Genomic DNA, 15,249 nt, shown 5'->3' with positions numbered 1-15,249 from the left:
GCAAATGAACTAAAGCTTTTTGCGGGAGTTGGTGTGCCTCCTCTAGCATATGCACTCTCTCTCCTGCCCACTTTCTCTCTCTCTTGTTCTCTCACTTTGCCCTTCTGCCATGTGATGCCTTCTGCAATCCTATGATTCAGCAAGAAGTCCCCACCAGATGTAGCTCCCTAGGGAATCTCAGATTGCTCTGCCTCCAGAACTAGGAACCAGTATATTTCTGTTTATTATAAATTACCTAGTCCTTGGTATTCTGTTATAGTAACAAAAAATAGACTAAGGAAGTGAAAAATCTTCCATTCCAATAGTGGTCCACATTAGGTCTGTGCATTGCTATAGAGTACGTATGTACGTCTGTTATGCATACATGGTTAAGTATATACAGAGTACGATGTACATACAGTATCATTTTAACTAATATTAGTAGCAATTGTATCATGAAATTTAAACAAAACCCATCTATGTAAGCAATTGAAAGTATCAGACACTATGCTTAATGCTCTACCTACATTGTTGTATGTAATCTTTATTCCAACACTATGAGCTGTGTACTACAATTAAGCTAATGTGAAAGATACCAACACTGGGAGATCTAAAGTAACTTTTGCGGTCTCATAATTTGTTACTTCTTTATTTTTTAAAAGTAGGTACAAAAGGGTACCCCGTTTGACTGCCAAATTGTCCACATCTATTTACTCTACAGTTTCCTCTGTTCCCTTTTTAGCCCTCTTGTAAATTATTTTTGAAGAAATGATGTCATTTTTGTGATTATATTCACTTGTTGTAAATGTCTTTATCTCCTATACTAAAACTTGAGCAAATTTAGATTACTTGAATTTAGGGTTGTGTTTTGGCATTCTGCTTCATAAGCACTATAGTGTACTTCTATGAAGGAACACAAAATGCCCGACTTTCTTTTTTTATTATATGAAAATTGATGAGCAGATTCAGATATATTGATAGGATGATCTACCCACTCGTATTAATTTTAATGTAATCATATTAGTTTGCTGGGACTGCTGTAACAAAGTACCACAAACCGGATAACTTAAACAGTAGAAATGTAGTATCACAGCTCTGAAAACCAGAAATCAAAAATCAAGATGTTGGCGGCACTGGTTCATTTTGAGGTCTCTGAGGAGAAGGTCTGTTTCAGACCTCTCTCTTTGGTGCCTAAATAGCCATCTTCCGCCTGTGTCTCCACATAATCTTCCCTCTATGTGTATTTGTACTTAAATTTTCCCCTTTTATAAGGACACCGGCCATCACTAGTCATGTTGGATTAGGACCCACCCTAATAAAATCACTTTAACTTCATTACCCCTTTAAAGACGCTATTTTTCAGTAAGGTCACATTCTAAGTCATGGAGGTTTTGAACTTCCACATATGAATTTGATGGGACACAATTCAAACTGTAATAGCAACTATTAATAATTTTCTAAATCTATTTAGCATTTACAAAATGGAGATGTTCTATCATCTCTTCTTTATTTATAAACTATACTACTCTCTAAAGAAGAACTTAACTCACTGACTATTTGATTATATTGAGATAGAGTTTGTGCAGTGAAAGCAGGATAAATAATTGACTGCTTCCTCTTATTTAGCAGTTTTCTAAACAAGCTATTTTCCCTGAAATCTTCCAAATGTGACCTCCAATGGTTGGCATTTTCTTGTTTTATATTCATATATCTTTTTTTGTTTAAAAGGTAGCACATTATGGCAACCACTCTATACCTTACAAAGTGATTTTGCAAAGCCACCATAAATGTTGAAGGCATTTTTTTTTTTTTTTTTTGAGATGGAGTTTCATTGTTTGCCCAAACTTCAGTGCAATGGTCCGATCTTGGCTCACTGCAATCTCCACCTCCTGGGTTCAAGTGATTCTCCTGCCTCAGCCTCCCAAGTAGCTGGGATTACAGGCATGCACCATCATGCCTGGCTAATTTTTTGTGTTTTTAGTTGAAATGGCGTCTCACCATGTTAGCCTGGCTTGTCTCAAACTCCTAATCTCTTGAACTCCACCCACCTCAGCCTCCCAACATGCTGGGATTACAAGCATGAGCCACCATTCCTGTCCTTGAAAGCATTTTTAACCCAAGCCTTCTCACTTCAGAGTCTAAACTCTTAGCCCCACCACAAGGCATCTTACTGTCCCTGCACATCATTTCTAGGAAGACAGTTGTCTTTGTATGATGATTTCATTGCTCACCATCATAGAAATGAAAATAACTACAGAAGGTAAACAGCCTAAATGAGACTAGCTCTGCCAAATGTGTGAGCTTTTTAAAAATGTATACAATTTTGTTGGCTTTTCTAATTCATACTAATGACTCTAAATTCTAAAGAGAAGCCATTCCACTTCAGATTTTAGAAATGAGTGTAAAGTTAACTGGAAACCTGTGGCCTGATGAGAATTTTGAGAACTCCTCTACTGTATTTGTTTACCTGACTCTGCTTGGAATCGATTTTTTGATATTCTTGGCAGTGTCTGGCCACAGATTGTGTGTGAGAATAAAATCAATGGCTACACTTACTGAATATAAAAGAAAGATAGAGTTTTTCACTATTCCTTGGAGAATCATCTCATCTTGCCTTGGTCTTCATGATAAAGCAAAATAAAAAATAGAGGCAATTATCTTGATAATACAGATCCACTACATACACGCACACATACACACAACATTATTGATTTTTCAAGCAGTTTGGGGGTCCTAAATGTTTAATATTAGCTCTCTGTATTGATTGTCCACACTGAAAAAAATTGTTTCTCTCTTCTACAGACTTTCCCTGTAGAGAAGCAATTATGATTACATTCAAAAGTCTTGGGCAGATCTCACAGGGCTTACTGTGAGATATGCTAGGTAAAAATACTGTGCAGTCGATTGCAGAGAATAAATATGAGAGTTGATGTAGTATTTGCAGAGGACGCTGGCTGTTATTGACAAATGAATCTTGTTAAGAGAAAGAAACCCGCTATTTCAAATGGAAGAGAGAAAAAACAGACCATACATAAAGAATAGGTAAACCAGTTTATTAGAAAGAATGACTGGAGACTTTACAATTCCCAACAAAGGACACAGTGTTGATATTCCCCTTAAAATTTAGTTGACTTACATTTTAGAGTTTCAATAGTGGAGTACAGAGGAAACTATTCAAAATGTTCTCCAGTGACAGGACTGCTTTTTTTGCCTTTCAAAGTTTTTATTTTCATGTTCTTTATTCATCTATGTATATGGAAAACTTTTTATAATTAAACTATATTAGTTAGGATGTCTTTTTTGGTATACATGGCATTGTAACTCATTAAAATATTAAATGAGCAATTGAAATAATCACATAATTATTACAGCTATTGCGTGGCTATGTTGTTTGTGGATGTATCATTATGATTAAACTGTCTTAATTAAATTAATGTAGAAGATTAAATACAAACAGTAACCAAAATAATAAGAGCTACATCTCTTGACCTTGACTGTGTGTCTTGTGGAAGAATACCAAATGTCAATTCTCAAGAAAAAAGAAAGACTTAGAGAAACAATGTTATCAAAAAAGGAAGGAAGGAAAAAGAAAAGAAAAAGCAAGTATCAGGAGATATGTTATGAATTTTACATCTTAGTTATGTTACTACAAATGACACCATTTCCTGAGATGTATCAGGTTTTGACAAACATTTATGAAATTTTTCAAATAGTCTTCCCCAGGACTCTCATCTTATTTCATTAAACCATCATTCCAAACTTAGTATTTTAGTACCACTTCCATGATTTTTTCCACAACTGCACATCATTGAAAAATATTGACTTATTATTTATGTATGTATTGGTGTGTATACACATATAAAACACATATACTTATAAAGAAAAGTTTCATTAACTCTGTATATGAGAAATCATTATTTCTAAACATACATTAAAATACATCTAAGCAACACATTTTATTAAAATTTAAAAATTGTACTCATGTTCCATTTACAATGATAGTGCCTCTTTTATAGAACTGAGATAAACCCTATTGCTTACGTCATCATGATCAAAATAAAAACCTAAGTTTTCTCTTTTTTTTTTTTTTTTTTTAGATGGAGTCTCGCTCTGTCGCCCAGGCTGGAGTGCAGTGGCGTGATCTCAACTCACTGCAACCTCCACCTCCTGGGTTCAAGCAATTCTCCTGCCTCAGCCTCCAAGTAGCTGGGACTACAGGTGTGTGCCACTACGCCTGGCTAATATTATGTGTTTTTAGTAGAGACAGGGTTTCACCGTGTTAGCCAGGATGGTCTTGATCTTCTGACTTCGTGATCTGCCTGCCTTGGTCTCTTTTTGATCACGATGTTAAAGCTAGGTTCCCTCCAATCAATGGTGTGTACCCCAGATTGTGAAATGGTCATCCAGAAGCTACCATTTGGCTGTGCTATAATTCAACTTCTAATTTTACATATCAAAGAGTGTTTCTTAAGCCTAAAATTCCACTGTGGTTTATATATTAAATATAATAATAAGCCTGGAATGTCATTTCTTATTTTCAAGTGTTATAGCATTATGGTAATCTAGATATAGAGGAACCATATTTTGTATCTGTGTAACATGCTGTTTATGGATTATGCAGCATCCCAGCATCATTATGGAAGCAGTACTTTACTTCAGACTAAAACAGAAATGTCAGAGGATTTCTGGGATGATAAGTACCATTAAAATACATAAACATATTTTTAAGGCTTTTAGAAAAATATTGGCTTATGTTTGTACATCAATCTAAGTGATCTGATTGAAGTTAATAGAATATATTTATAGTAAGCTTAATATTGCTTTGTTACATCTAAAACAGTAATGGAACAATGAATATTTACTGGAAGTAGTGCCTCATCCTCCTGAGTGGTTCAACTCACAAAACACATTTTGGGAAGAAAATAGTCTTTGCCTAAATAACTCTCTTTTTCCTTACCCCTACTTGTAAACTGTGGGTGTTGCTCATTAAGTGGAGCATGCTTTGGCCTTTCCAGCACATGCAGTTATATTAAAGGAGCAGCTTTATGTATAGTGCATTAGGCCTTTCATTTCTATATCTTCTAGGCCAAGTTTAGATCTAACTTTTTCTTTTTCTTTTTTTGTAAGATAGAGGCTTGCTCTGTCACCCGGGCTGAAATGCAGTGGCATGATCTCGACTCACTGCAACTTCCACCTCCCAGATTCAAGTGCGTCTCCTGCCTCAGCCTCCCATATAGCTGGGAATACAGGCCTGTGCCATCATGCCCAGCTGATTTTTGTATTTTTAGTAGAGATAAGGTTTCACCATATTGGCCAGGCTGGTCTTGAGCTCCTGACCTCAGGTGATCCACCCACCTCGGCCATCCAAAATGCAGATTTAACTTTTTAAATCTTTTTTATTCTTTTTAATAAAGAATAAAAGAGATATCAGGGTTGAGCCCACCTATAATAAAACCACAAAGAACTGGAGCTGAGAGAGCTGCCTGGTCCATTTTCTTCCATTTGCAAAGTAGTGGTAACCACTTCAAGATAGTAACAATAACAAAAATTAATGTAAATTCTGTTTTTCTTTTTTATTAAATTCCCAAATTCTTATCCCACTTTAAATAAAGTTGTATAAAGTTGCTTAAAGCAGGGTTGTTTGTTCTTTTTATACACCAGAGAATTACTGAAGACAGAAATTCTTTGTTCTACAATACAAACAACTATATGCTTTGAATATTTAGATAATTAAACTTCAGTAACTAAAGTGAAATCTGAAGATTAATGAGTGCCACTTAAGGTGTTATCACCATATATATGTTGTTTACATATTTCTACCTTTTCAACTAACGTATGGACAATACTAGGACAAAGGAATTTCATCTCTTTTGGTTCAAGAATATCTTATTTTCCAGCACAACAAACACATGGCCTGATAACTTTTCAACATCTTGTGAAAATATTTAAGACATGAAATGCAAGGTTTAATGGCACAAAAATGAAAAACTGATATCAAAATTAGAATTATTTATTAAATGCCTCCAAATGTGACATGATATCTACAAGTCAGATTTTTAAAAATCTGATTACAGATTTTTAAAAATCATAAAATAATTTTTTTTATTTTATTATAAAATAAAAATCATAAAAATCATAAAACTAAAAATTATAAAACTTATTTTAAAAGTAATATCTGCTGCATTTGCTCAGAAGTGCCTCAGCCCCAAAAATTGTTCCCGAACACCTCACTCATGCTTCATTTGTTTCTGAGTTTCCTACCTGTTCTTGTGCCTCTGTTCTCTCCTCTTCCTGTTGTATCTTACATGTCATTAGCTGATTTGCTTTCCTAAAGCACAATTTCATCACACTGCTCTCCTGCCCAGAAACAGATTGATTCCCCATTACCCACCACATCAAATTGAAATTCCTCTCCAGACTTGACACTTCTCAATTAAATCTACCTTTTTACATAGTCTCATACATAGTCTCTCATTTTGCCTAACCATGAAACTTTATATCACAACTAGTGTTTTTCCTTCACTTTCCTTAATTACTGAACAGATTTTTAATTCTAAGCCTCTGTTCAATTGTTCCCTTTTTTGAGCAGAGCTTCACTCTGTTGCCCAGCTGGAGTTCAGTGTTATGATCACAGCTCACTGCAACCTTGACCTCCCAGGCTTAAGCAATATGCCTGCCTCAGCCTTCCAAGTAGCTGGCACTACAGGCACATGCCCAGCTAATTTTTTGTGTCATCATTTATTTTTTTGGAGAGATGGGTTCTTCCTATATTGCCCAGGCTGGTCTCAAGCCCCTGGCCTCAAGCAATCCTCCTGCCTGGGCCTTGCAGTTTTGGGATTACAGGTGTGACCCACACACCTGGCTTTCCTTTTTTTCTTTTTACTCAACAATAAATATTTTACCTTTTTCTTTTAACTGTACACTGCTCATCTTCCATCTTCTATAGCTACTTCAACTCTCATAGATCCCCCTCCTCACAGTTCTGTAGAAATTGGAAATCTTATCATATAGCATGTAATTATAAAATGTTTTTTCTAATTAGCTATTGTTTCACATGTATTAGTCTGATCTCTTCAAAAATAGTTTAAAGACGGTCCCCAATTTACAATTGTTTGACTTTGATGATTTTTTTTTTACTTTAAGATAGGTTTATTGGAGTATTAAATGCATTTTTTCTCAAAATATTTTTAACTGACTATGAGTTTACGGAGACATATCCCCATCACAAGTTGAGGATAATCTGTAATCTTTTTGTGTCATTCTTAGGATTTTTGCTGGGTAGTGTATTTCAAAGACTCCTGTTTGACATATTCAGTTGTCAGTTGTCAGTGCCCTAGACTATAGGCTTCCTTCCTTCCTTCCTTCCTTCCTTCCTTCCTTCCTTCCCTTCTGTCTCTTCCTTCCCCTTCCTTTCTTTCTTCCTCCTTCCTTTCTCCTTCCTTCCTTTCTTTCTTTTTCTCTTTCTTGTTTCTCTCTCTTCTCTCTTTCTTCCCTCTCTCTCTCTCTCTCTTTTACCTCACTACATTGCTCAGGCTTGTCTGAAACTCCTGGCCTCAAGAATCCTCTGCCTTGATCTCCCAAAATGCTGGGATTACAGGCATGAGTCACCACCCTCAGCCCTGTAATCTTTTTGAAAATAGAGTCTGTTTTTGTATTTTCTTTCTCCAAAATGCACACTACAGTTAGCACATATTAAGCAAATGGTAAGTGGTTATTTATTTTTAAATTTCAACTTAGAAAATGCCTGCTCTTAACAATATCTCCCTGATGACTTTGGCTTTTAGGTAGTCAGGTTTACTAAATTTTAAGGAGGAAGTTAGCCCCTTTTATAAAAATGAAAATAAAATCACTTGTATGAAAATGATTAATTCTAATGTTTAAGGGTCTTCTATAGCCTATGAGTAGGGGATTTCCTCCTAAGAGTATAAAGTGCATTGAGGTATGAGGAATATATGCACGGTATTACAAATAATACTTTTTCACTGTGTATCTGTAGGCCAACCTACAGATACACACATGAATGTTTTCTCTTCACAATATTTCTCTCAGAAAGCTATATGCTTAGTCTGTCAATACTGCTGCGTTTAAAATATGTTCACAACCCTGCTGTAGAAATTCCCTTTGAACTCTTGGCTACTTGTTTACATATTCAAGGTGGCAGCAAATTGTTACACTGAAGGTGATTATTGAAAATAAGTAAGAGTGCAAAAATAATGAACAACATTTTTAGTCAAAAACTAGATGCAGAACTTATAACTAATTTTTCTTGTATGTTTTATAAAATAACTATAAATCCATTTCTAAATGAAAGTTGAAAATACTTTTAGCAAGGGAAGTACACAAATTATTTTGTGTCTCTTCAATGGGACCTTTTTGAAGAGCCCAAATGTATTCGTGTATATTATACCCATTACGTAGTTCATATGGTATATTATGAACAGGGCAGAAAATAGAACTATTCAACTTCTATCTGACAGGTAAGGAGAATTGCATTTCATCTGGAGTGGTTAAGGCAAGCATGATTTAGAACTTATTAAAGCAAAGATAATTAACACATTATAGAAGGATACAGTTATCCAGAGAAGTATAAATTAGTGCACTGATTGATTTGCTCATAGTTTAGATGTGGGTTGTGAAAAAACAGAGTAGTCAGCATGTTTATAAAGGCTTTTGACCCATGGAACTGAAAGAACAGACTTGAGGAAAACTGTAAACAAAATACTTCTGGGGATAAGCTAAAGAGCTCTGTTTTGGGAATGTTATTTTTTATTATGCCTGCAGACATGCAAGTGGAAAGGTTGACTGACAGTTGCAAAGGCTTGAGGTCCAAGAGGGAGATCTAGATTTGGAGTCAGTATATAACAGCCTTGGTGACTGTATTATTTCACCAAGGAAGAGAGCATAGATAAAATGGAGATGAGGTCCAATGTCAAGACAAAGGAGAAGTCTTTCAACATCTAGAGTTAGGAAGAAAAGGCAGAATTAGCCAAAGAAGCCAAAATAGAAGCCAAGCCTTGGACCATTCACTCATCATAATAGCAGAGAAGGAAAGGCTCCAAGTACAAGCTTGAACAGATGGGTCCATGTGGTGGTAACATGTAATCATCACAATGACTTAAGATAGATGGTCACATTTTATCCCTTCTAAAATGAATAAACTGAGGCAGAAACAAGTTAAGTAACTTGCTTAAGATCAGATAACTGGAAAATGACTGAGCCTGAATTTGAAACTAGCAATCTGATTTCATGGCTGAAATTTTCAACCACTATTTAAATAGAAATTTAAGTTCAGCACAAGATCAGGTCTCATCTAGTGTTTTCTCAGTCCTGGACAACATATTTTAAGAAAAACATTGACAATCCAGAGGACACTGAGAATACAACTGAAATGGCAAAGGACTTGGGACTCTGTCCCTATGCAGCAGAGATAATGAAGTGCTGAAGATTCTCTCTCTTACACCTTTTTATCTTCAAAGCCACATATGATATGGAATATTTTTGCTTGTTTAAATAATATAAGAATAAAATAACTATAGTTTTAAATAATATTTCAAAAACTTGGGGTAAATGTGGACAGAACTAGAAAAGAGAGACCTGAAAAGAGCCTAGCTAGTAGAGAAAAATTATAACTCACCTGAAAGATTTGAAAGTCTATCATTTCAAAGAAAGCTTAGACTTACACTGTGTTGCTTCCAACAGAAGATCAATGACAGGCATGTGGAAACTTGAAGAAATGTATTAGTTCTACTTGCTTACCTTAATGACCCTAATGCGAAAAAGTATACCCTAAAGACATTTTGCTGCATAACTATTCAAAAATGGAACTAATGCCTTGTTACTAGTGTTTCTCCAGAGGTAGGTAAGCTGGGAAAAAGGAAAGAACTTTGGCTTTGGAATCGAATGAACCAGTTCCATTATTTAAGGTAGAATAACTTAAAACTGACTCCTCAACTTCTACTGAGCCTTAGCTTCCTCACTTATAAAATGGCTGTAACTATATCCGTCTTTCAAATTCCTATGAGAACTATTATGTGTGATATGAGATAGTGTTTTTTGTTCATATTTTTGTTTGTTTTTCTCTCACTCTAGTCTCTCCATCACTAGGACTGTTTGTTAAACTCTGTTTAGGCAAGTACAAGTTCATGTCTGGAATGCTGCAAAAGGGATTCTGGTCCTGAGTGTGAGGCTGATTAAATGGATTAGGATGTGTATTATAACTCCATGTTGCTATAGAACTAAGATTAAAAGTGTGGATGTTGGTGAAAACCAATCTTTGGATATAATTACCTAACTCTCCAATATAGCAGTTATATGACCACAGGTGGGAACAACCACCTGTGTATGCCATAGTTTCTTCAATATGATCATCATAGTACCAAAGAGGCATACTCATTGAGAACATTAAATGAAAAAATGCATTTGGAAAGAGTAGCAAAGTGCCTGTCATCTAATAAACACTCAATGAATGGGAACTATTTCTGTTCTTAGAAATTCCTCTCTGGGCTAAAAGCCTATCTCTTTAATGTGTTGTTCCTCTTCCTGGGGAGGTTCTGCTACTTTCAAGATTAAACGGAAGGCTCTTTCATGGTTCTTATAGAACCCTTTGGATTACGTTTGATGATATCTGCCCCTATCCCTTAGAATTTTTCCAGAATTGTTCAAACTGGACAATGAAGAGGAATCTCATTCTTTTCTATGTGCTGAGATTTTTGTCATTGGATTAGTGGAGCTAAAGAAGAATAAAGCTATTATCTTGATGGAGGAAACTGTGTTATTGCTCATTATTTTCAAGTGTTATGTACTTTGGTCTTTTGTGTCACAGGATAATTCTGTACCAAAGAAGCTGCATGTGCTGAAAATATAAAGAGTCATTTTTATTCACCCCATATAAAAAGGGCAATGAGGAATGCCATTTTTAGAAAAGATAAAGAGTCTTTGAAGATCAGCCTTCTTTCTTTCTTTTATCTAGAAATACACATGCCAAATGAGATGCCAAGAGCTTTAGCTCTGCTAAGGAGCTTAAGAAAATTAGGAACGATGGTTGAATGAAGCATTTATTGTTGAATATAGAGAAAATACAGTATAATGAGTTGCTTTGTTCCAGGTTCCAATTTCATGTTCTGTTTTTATCTCCATCCTTATTGGCAAGAAATTTAACATGTTACTACTGCATGGCTATAAAAATAATGAACCATACTTTTAAGTCATTTACTTTTACCAACATGTATGTTTTACTTGCTTTCAACACCTTTAAAAACACAAAATAAAACAATAGGAAAATAATTTTTCTATATAGTGTGTTTTAAATAAAGTAGACAGCAGTGCTCAGTTAGTTAGGTATGGTGCTAAATAGGACCATATCTTGAATACTTCAGGATCTGAAATAGTACTGGAGAAACCCTCTTCTCCTGACCTTCAGCATCTGTAGGGACAAATTTGGGAAGAGCTGTTCAAATGCTCACTAATCTGTGCCTTGACTCTATTTCCTGGTTTTTTCCTTTTCCTAACTCTATTAGTAAAATTAAAATTATCATTGAAATCAAATAAACCTAGTCTCCAAGTTACTATTGCTAGGACTTTAATATTCATCCATTAAGATAAGATTATACATTTCTCCCCATGTTATGCACAATGAGAAATGCTGGATATAGTCAAAGGGGGAACAGAGGCAGCACACCACCTGGTTATGTATGCACCTATGCAACAACCCTGCATGACCTGAACATGTACCCCATAATCTAAAGTAAAATTTAAAAGAAAATTACAAATCAAAAAAAAAAAAGATAAGATTATGCTATTTGGGAGGCTGAAACAGTAGGATTGCTTGAACCCTGGGCAATATAGCCAAACTCAGTTTCAAAAAAAAATAAATTAAATTAAGAAATCATGGATTCAAGTTAAAGGGTGGAAATTAAGAGGATGTCAATCTCTTTGCACAGATACACAAAATAGTAGCACATAGCACAGGCACAAGTCACTATCTATTTTTTTTTTGACTAAAACTTATTATGCAAAAAGAGATATCCTGATACAGAGGATGCTCAAATATTTTCATAATCACAGTTACCATTCACTGAGTGGAAGAGAATCATTCCAGTAAAGTATATTCCAAATTAAATTTGTACAGTACATGCTCTGTTTCCCATTGACTTACTTTGGTGGAAATATTTATACTTTGAATGTAATGAGTCGTATTAAGACAGAGGCAACATATTAAAATGTTATATGCTTCAATGAGAAAAATATTTCTGATAAAAAACCATTAATGTTAAAAATAAAAATATCACAAGGCACTCACATCACAATACAAAAATAATATTGAGTTTCCTTTGAAAAGGAAAGTAATAATTTGCTCATGCTGTTCCTGCTGAAGAGAAGAAGGCAAACCTCCAAAAACTTAGTTATTTGGATGCTTTTAAAAATAACTTGGAATCAACTTAACATTTATAAATTTGTTACCAAATTTCTTTATATTTTAAAATATTTATTTCATTTTGTGCTTTCAAATATCTTTCTAAATGTTGTACTAATCCTGTATAGTTTTGAATGGAAGTTAATAGCTATTGTAATAATAGCTACTAGATTTCAAAGATATTTACTGCCAAGCACAATTATAATTTGATTTAATACATCAGGAAATGTCTTTACTTGATTTGGATTAATGAATGAAGCTTTGACAAGTGATAGAATTCTACTTTGTAAGATATATTTATGAAGAACTTTGGCAGTTCATTTTCACTACCTTCTGAATTAAAATTAACAATAATAAAAAATGCATTCTGTCTATTGGACTTTAGAATGTTCTCTCTATTATTGATTCCGTACTTGATTTCATTACAATGTGCCTTTATATGAGGCTTTGGGTGATTTTTTTTAAAGGCTGCTCAGCACCCTGGGATATTGTTTTCAAATTAAAGACTCAGATATTTTGTTTATTCTGGTAAGTTCTCGGCTATCATATCTCCAAATATTGCCTTAACACTACTTTCTCTATACTTTCCTTTTATAGCTCCTACTAGTCTTATGTTGGAGCTTCTGGAGGATTTCATTTATGTTACTTAATATTTCTAATAAAATCTGTCTTTTTCCTTTTTTTGAACTGAATCCTAGGCATTTCCTCAACTTAAGGTTTAGATTAGTTCAGTCTTCAATTATATCTTTTATTCCAGTTGGTGAATCATTTGAAATTTTATTTTAATCATCATATTTTTAATTTACATGTTTTAATGGGTTTATTTTACAACCACCTAAATAGTTTTAATTACTCTACTTATGCTTTTTACTCTTTAGACTGTTTGAAAATGTTAATTATATGTAAACCAAAGTCTGTTCAGATTGCAATAGAGCAAAGTGACAAAGAATGTAGACACTGGCATTAGATGCCTGAGTTCTAATTCTAGTTCCATCATTTAGTACCTCTTTGATCATGTGTAATTATTTAATCTTCCTTCACTTTCCTTATCTACAAGAGGGTAAAAATAGTAGTGCCTATCACATAGGGTTGCCAGGGAAATAATGAGAAATAATTGCAAAACATTTAGTACCATACCTGGTACATAATTTGTGCTCATAAATAGCTGCTATTGTTGTAATTATTTGGATTCTGATTACTATTTCCTAAAAGGCAAGATTTAACGATATTTATTTTATTTGTGTGTTTGCTAAATTTTGCTCATTAAATCATCTTCCACAGGAGAATTTTCCTGCAATCATCATGGGTTATAATCATCTCACAGTAGAGCAGGTTTTTAGCAGGGAGTGGCCATATCCATGTCTTGCCATGGGACACTTAGTTAAGGGATTCAACCATGATTGCATGGTCAATGTTCTAGCCTTTTCCTTGACACTGCATTATGGTGCAGTGTTGTGGCCCCAACCAGAGCAGCAACTTAACACAGGCATAGATCTTGGGAATACAGAGGCATAATCTGATCCCCTTTTTTTGCTTAGATCCTATGACTAGAGACACTGATAACTTTGTACCCAAAAGTGGGTGACCTTGTCCTGTTGGAGGTTAAAAAGATTTGTTCATGACAGCATTAGAGCCATTTCCTAGGATATCTCAGAAAATTATAAGATAAATTTCTGCGTATTTTGGGGAAGTAAAAACCAAGTATGCTACTTTTTACTATTAATGTCATACCTTTTAAATTCAGGATAATATGATGCAGTAGACAGACATCGTTTTACACTACAGAAAACAAGGTATGACATTCAGATTTTTGAATAAAGAGTAAAAAATATTTTAATTTTTAATTGATGAGCAAATTATCCAGTGGAATCTCATGTTTACCAATGGTAGACCTTTCTAGATATTTAGAGAAGGAGAGATTTTGCTTCTTATGTGCATAGTGAATATTATTTGACTCAGAAGATAAAATCTTATTCCATAGCACAGTTAATAGATTTATTGTGGAATTGTGTTATAATTATTCTGGTCCTTCTGTCAGAGCTTTTCTTTTTCCCTTTGTACATAATACAAAGGTTGATGCAAAATGTTAACTTACTTCTCATCCACAATCTCTCTGCTGGCAAAGTTCAAATCAGAAAAAACAAAAACAAACAAACAAAAAAAAAACGATAACTAAATAATGGCCAGCAAGGTAATAAGTTTCTTTAATAGTTAAAAAAAATTAGTCATATACTTAATAATGAGCTTCTTTGTCAGTGCTATACCAGTGAGAACTCTAGGATAATTCAGAGATTTTTGTATAGTGCTTTTACAAGCTAAACCTCAACACACAAAGCAAGCCAGATACATAAATTCCAAAGGAACTAGAATTTTTAGCCACATTTGAAGATTCACATAGCCAACTGTTTATTTATTCATTTATTCAGTCTCTTTCTTTTGCTGTAAAAATTACAGATTTCCTGTGTACTGATTATTTTTCCAGGTGGAACAATGCTACTGTTACTAGTAGGTATGTTAACCTATTTGTCAACGTTCAGGTTACACTGATGATTGTAGTTCATTCAGTAGGGTGCTTTAAAATAACGAACACATGATGAGGTATTAAAGACTGAGTTAATAGCAATGTCATGTTTTGAGGACATTTCCATGACCCAAAAGCATTTCAGGGGTTTCTGAGGTGGCGAGAGAGCTGCTAATATTTAAGAGAGTGGTATAGACAGATAAGATGATATATTATCAGCTCTTCCACCATATATATACGAAGTGATTATATACCATCTTATCTGTATGTGTGTGTGTGTGTGTGTGTATATATATATATACACATACATATATATATATATGTATATATATACATA

At 34.3% G+C, this 15,249-nt stretch overlaps 1 protein-coding gene across 4 annotated transcripts in view; it reads left to right on the top strand.

Moving 5' to 3' along the window:
* Nucleotides 1-15,249, top strand: part of GABRB1 (gamma-aminobutyric acid type A receptor subunit beta1) — a 444,633-nt gene that overhangs the window by 182,878 nt on the left and 246,506 nt on the right. The gene's annotated exons all lie outside the window — the stretch shown is intronic.

The sequence above is a fragment of the Cebus imitator genome, unplaced genomic scaffold, assembly GCF_001604975.1.
Source record: "Cebus imitator isolate Cc_AM_T3 unplaced genomic scaffold, Cebus_imitator-1.0 Scaffold124, whole genome shotgun sequence".
Lineage (NCBI taxonomy): Eukaryota > Metazoa > Chordata > Mammalia > Primates > Cebidae > Cebus > Cebus imitator.
This window is presented reverse-complemented; position numbering and strand designations above follow the sequence as displayed.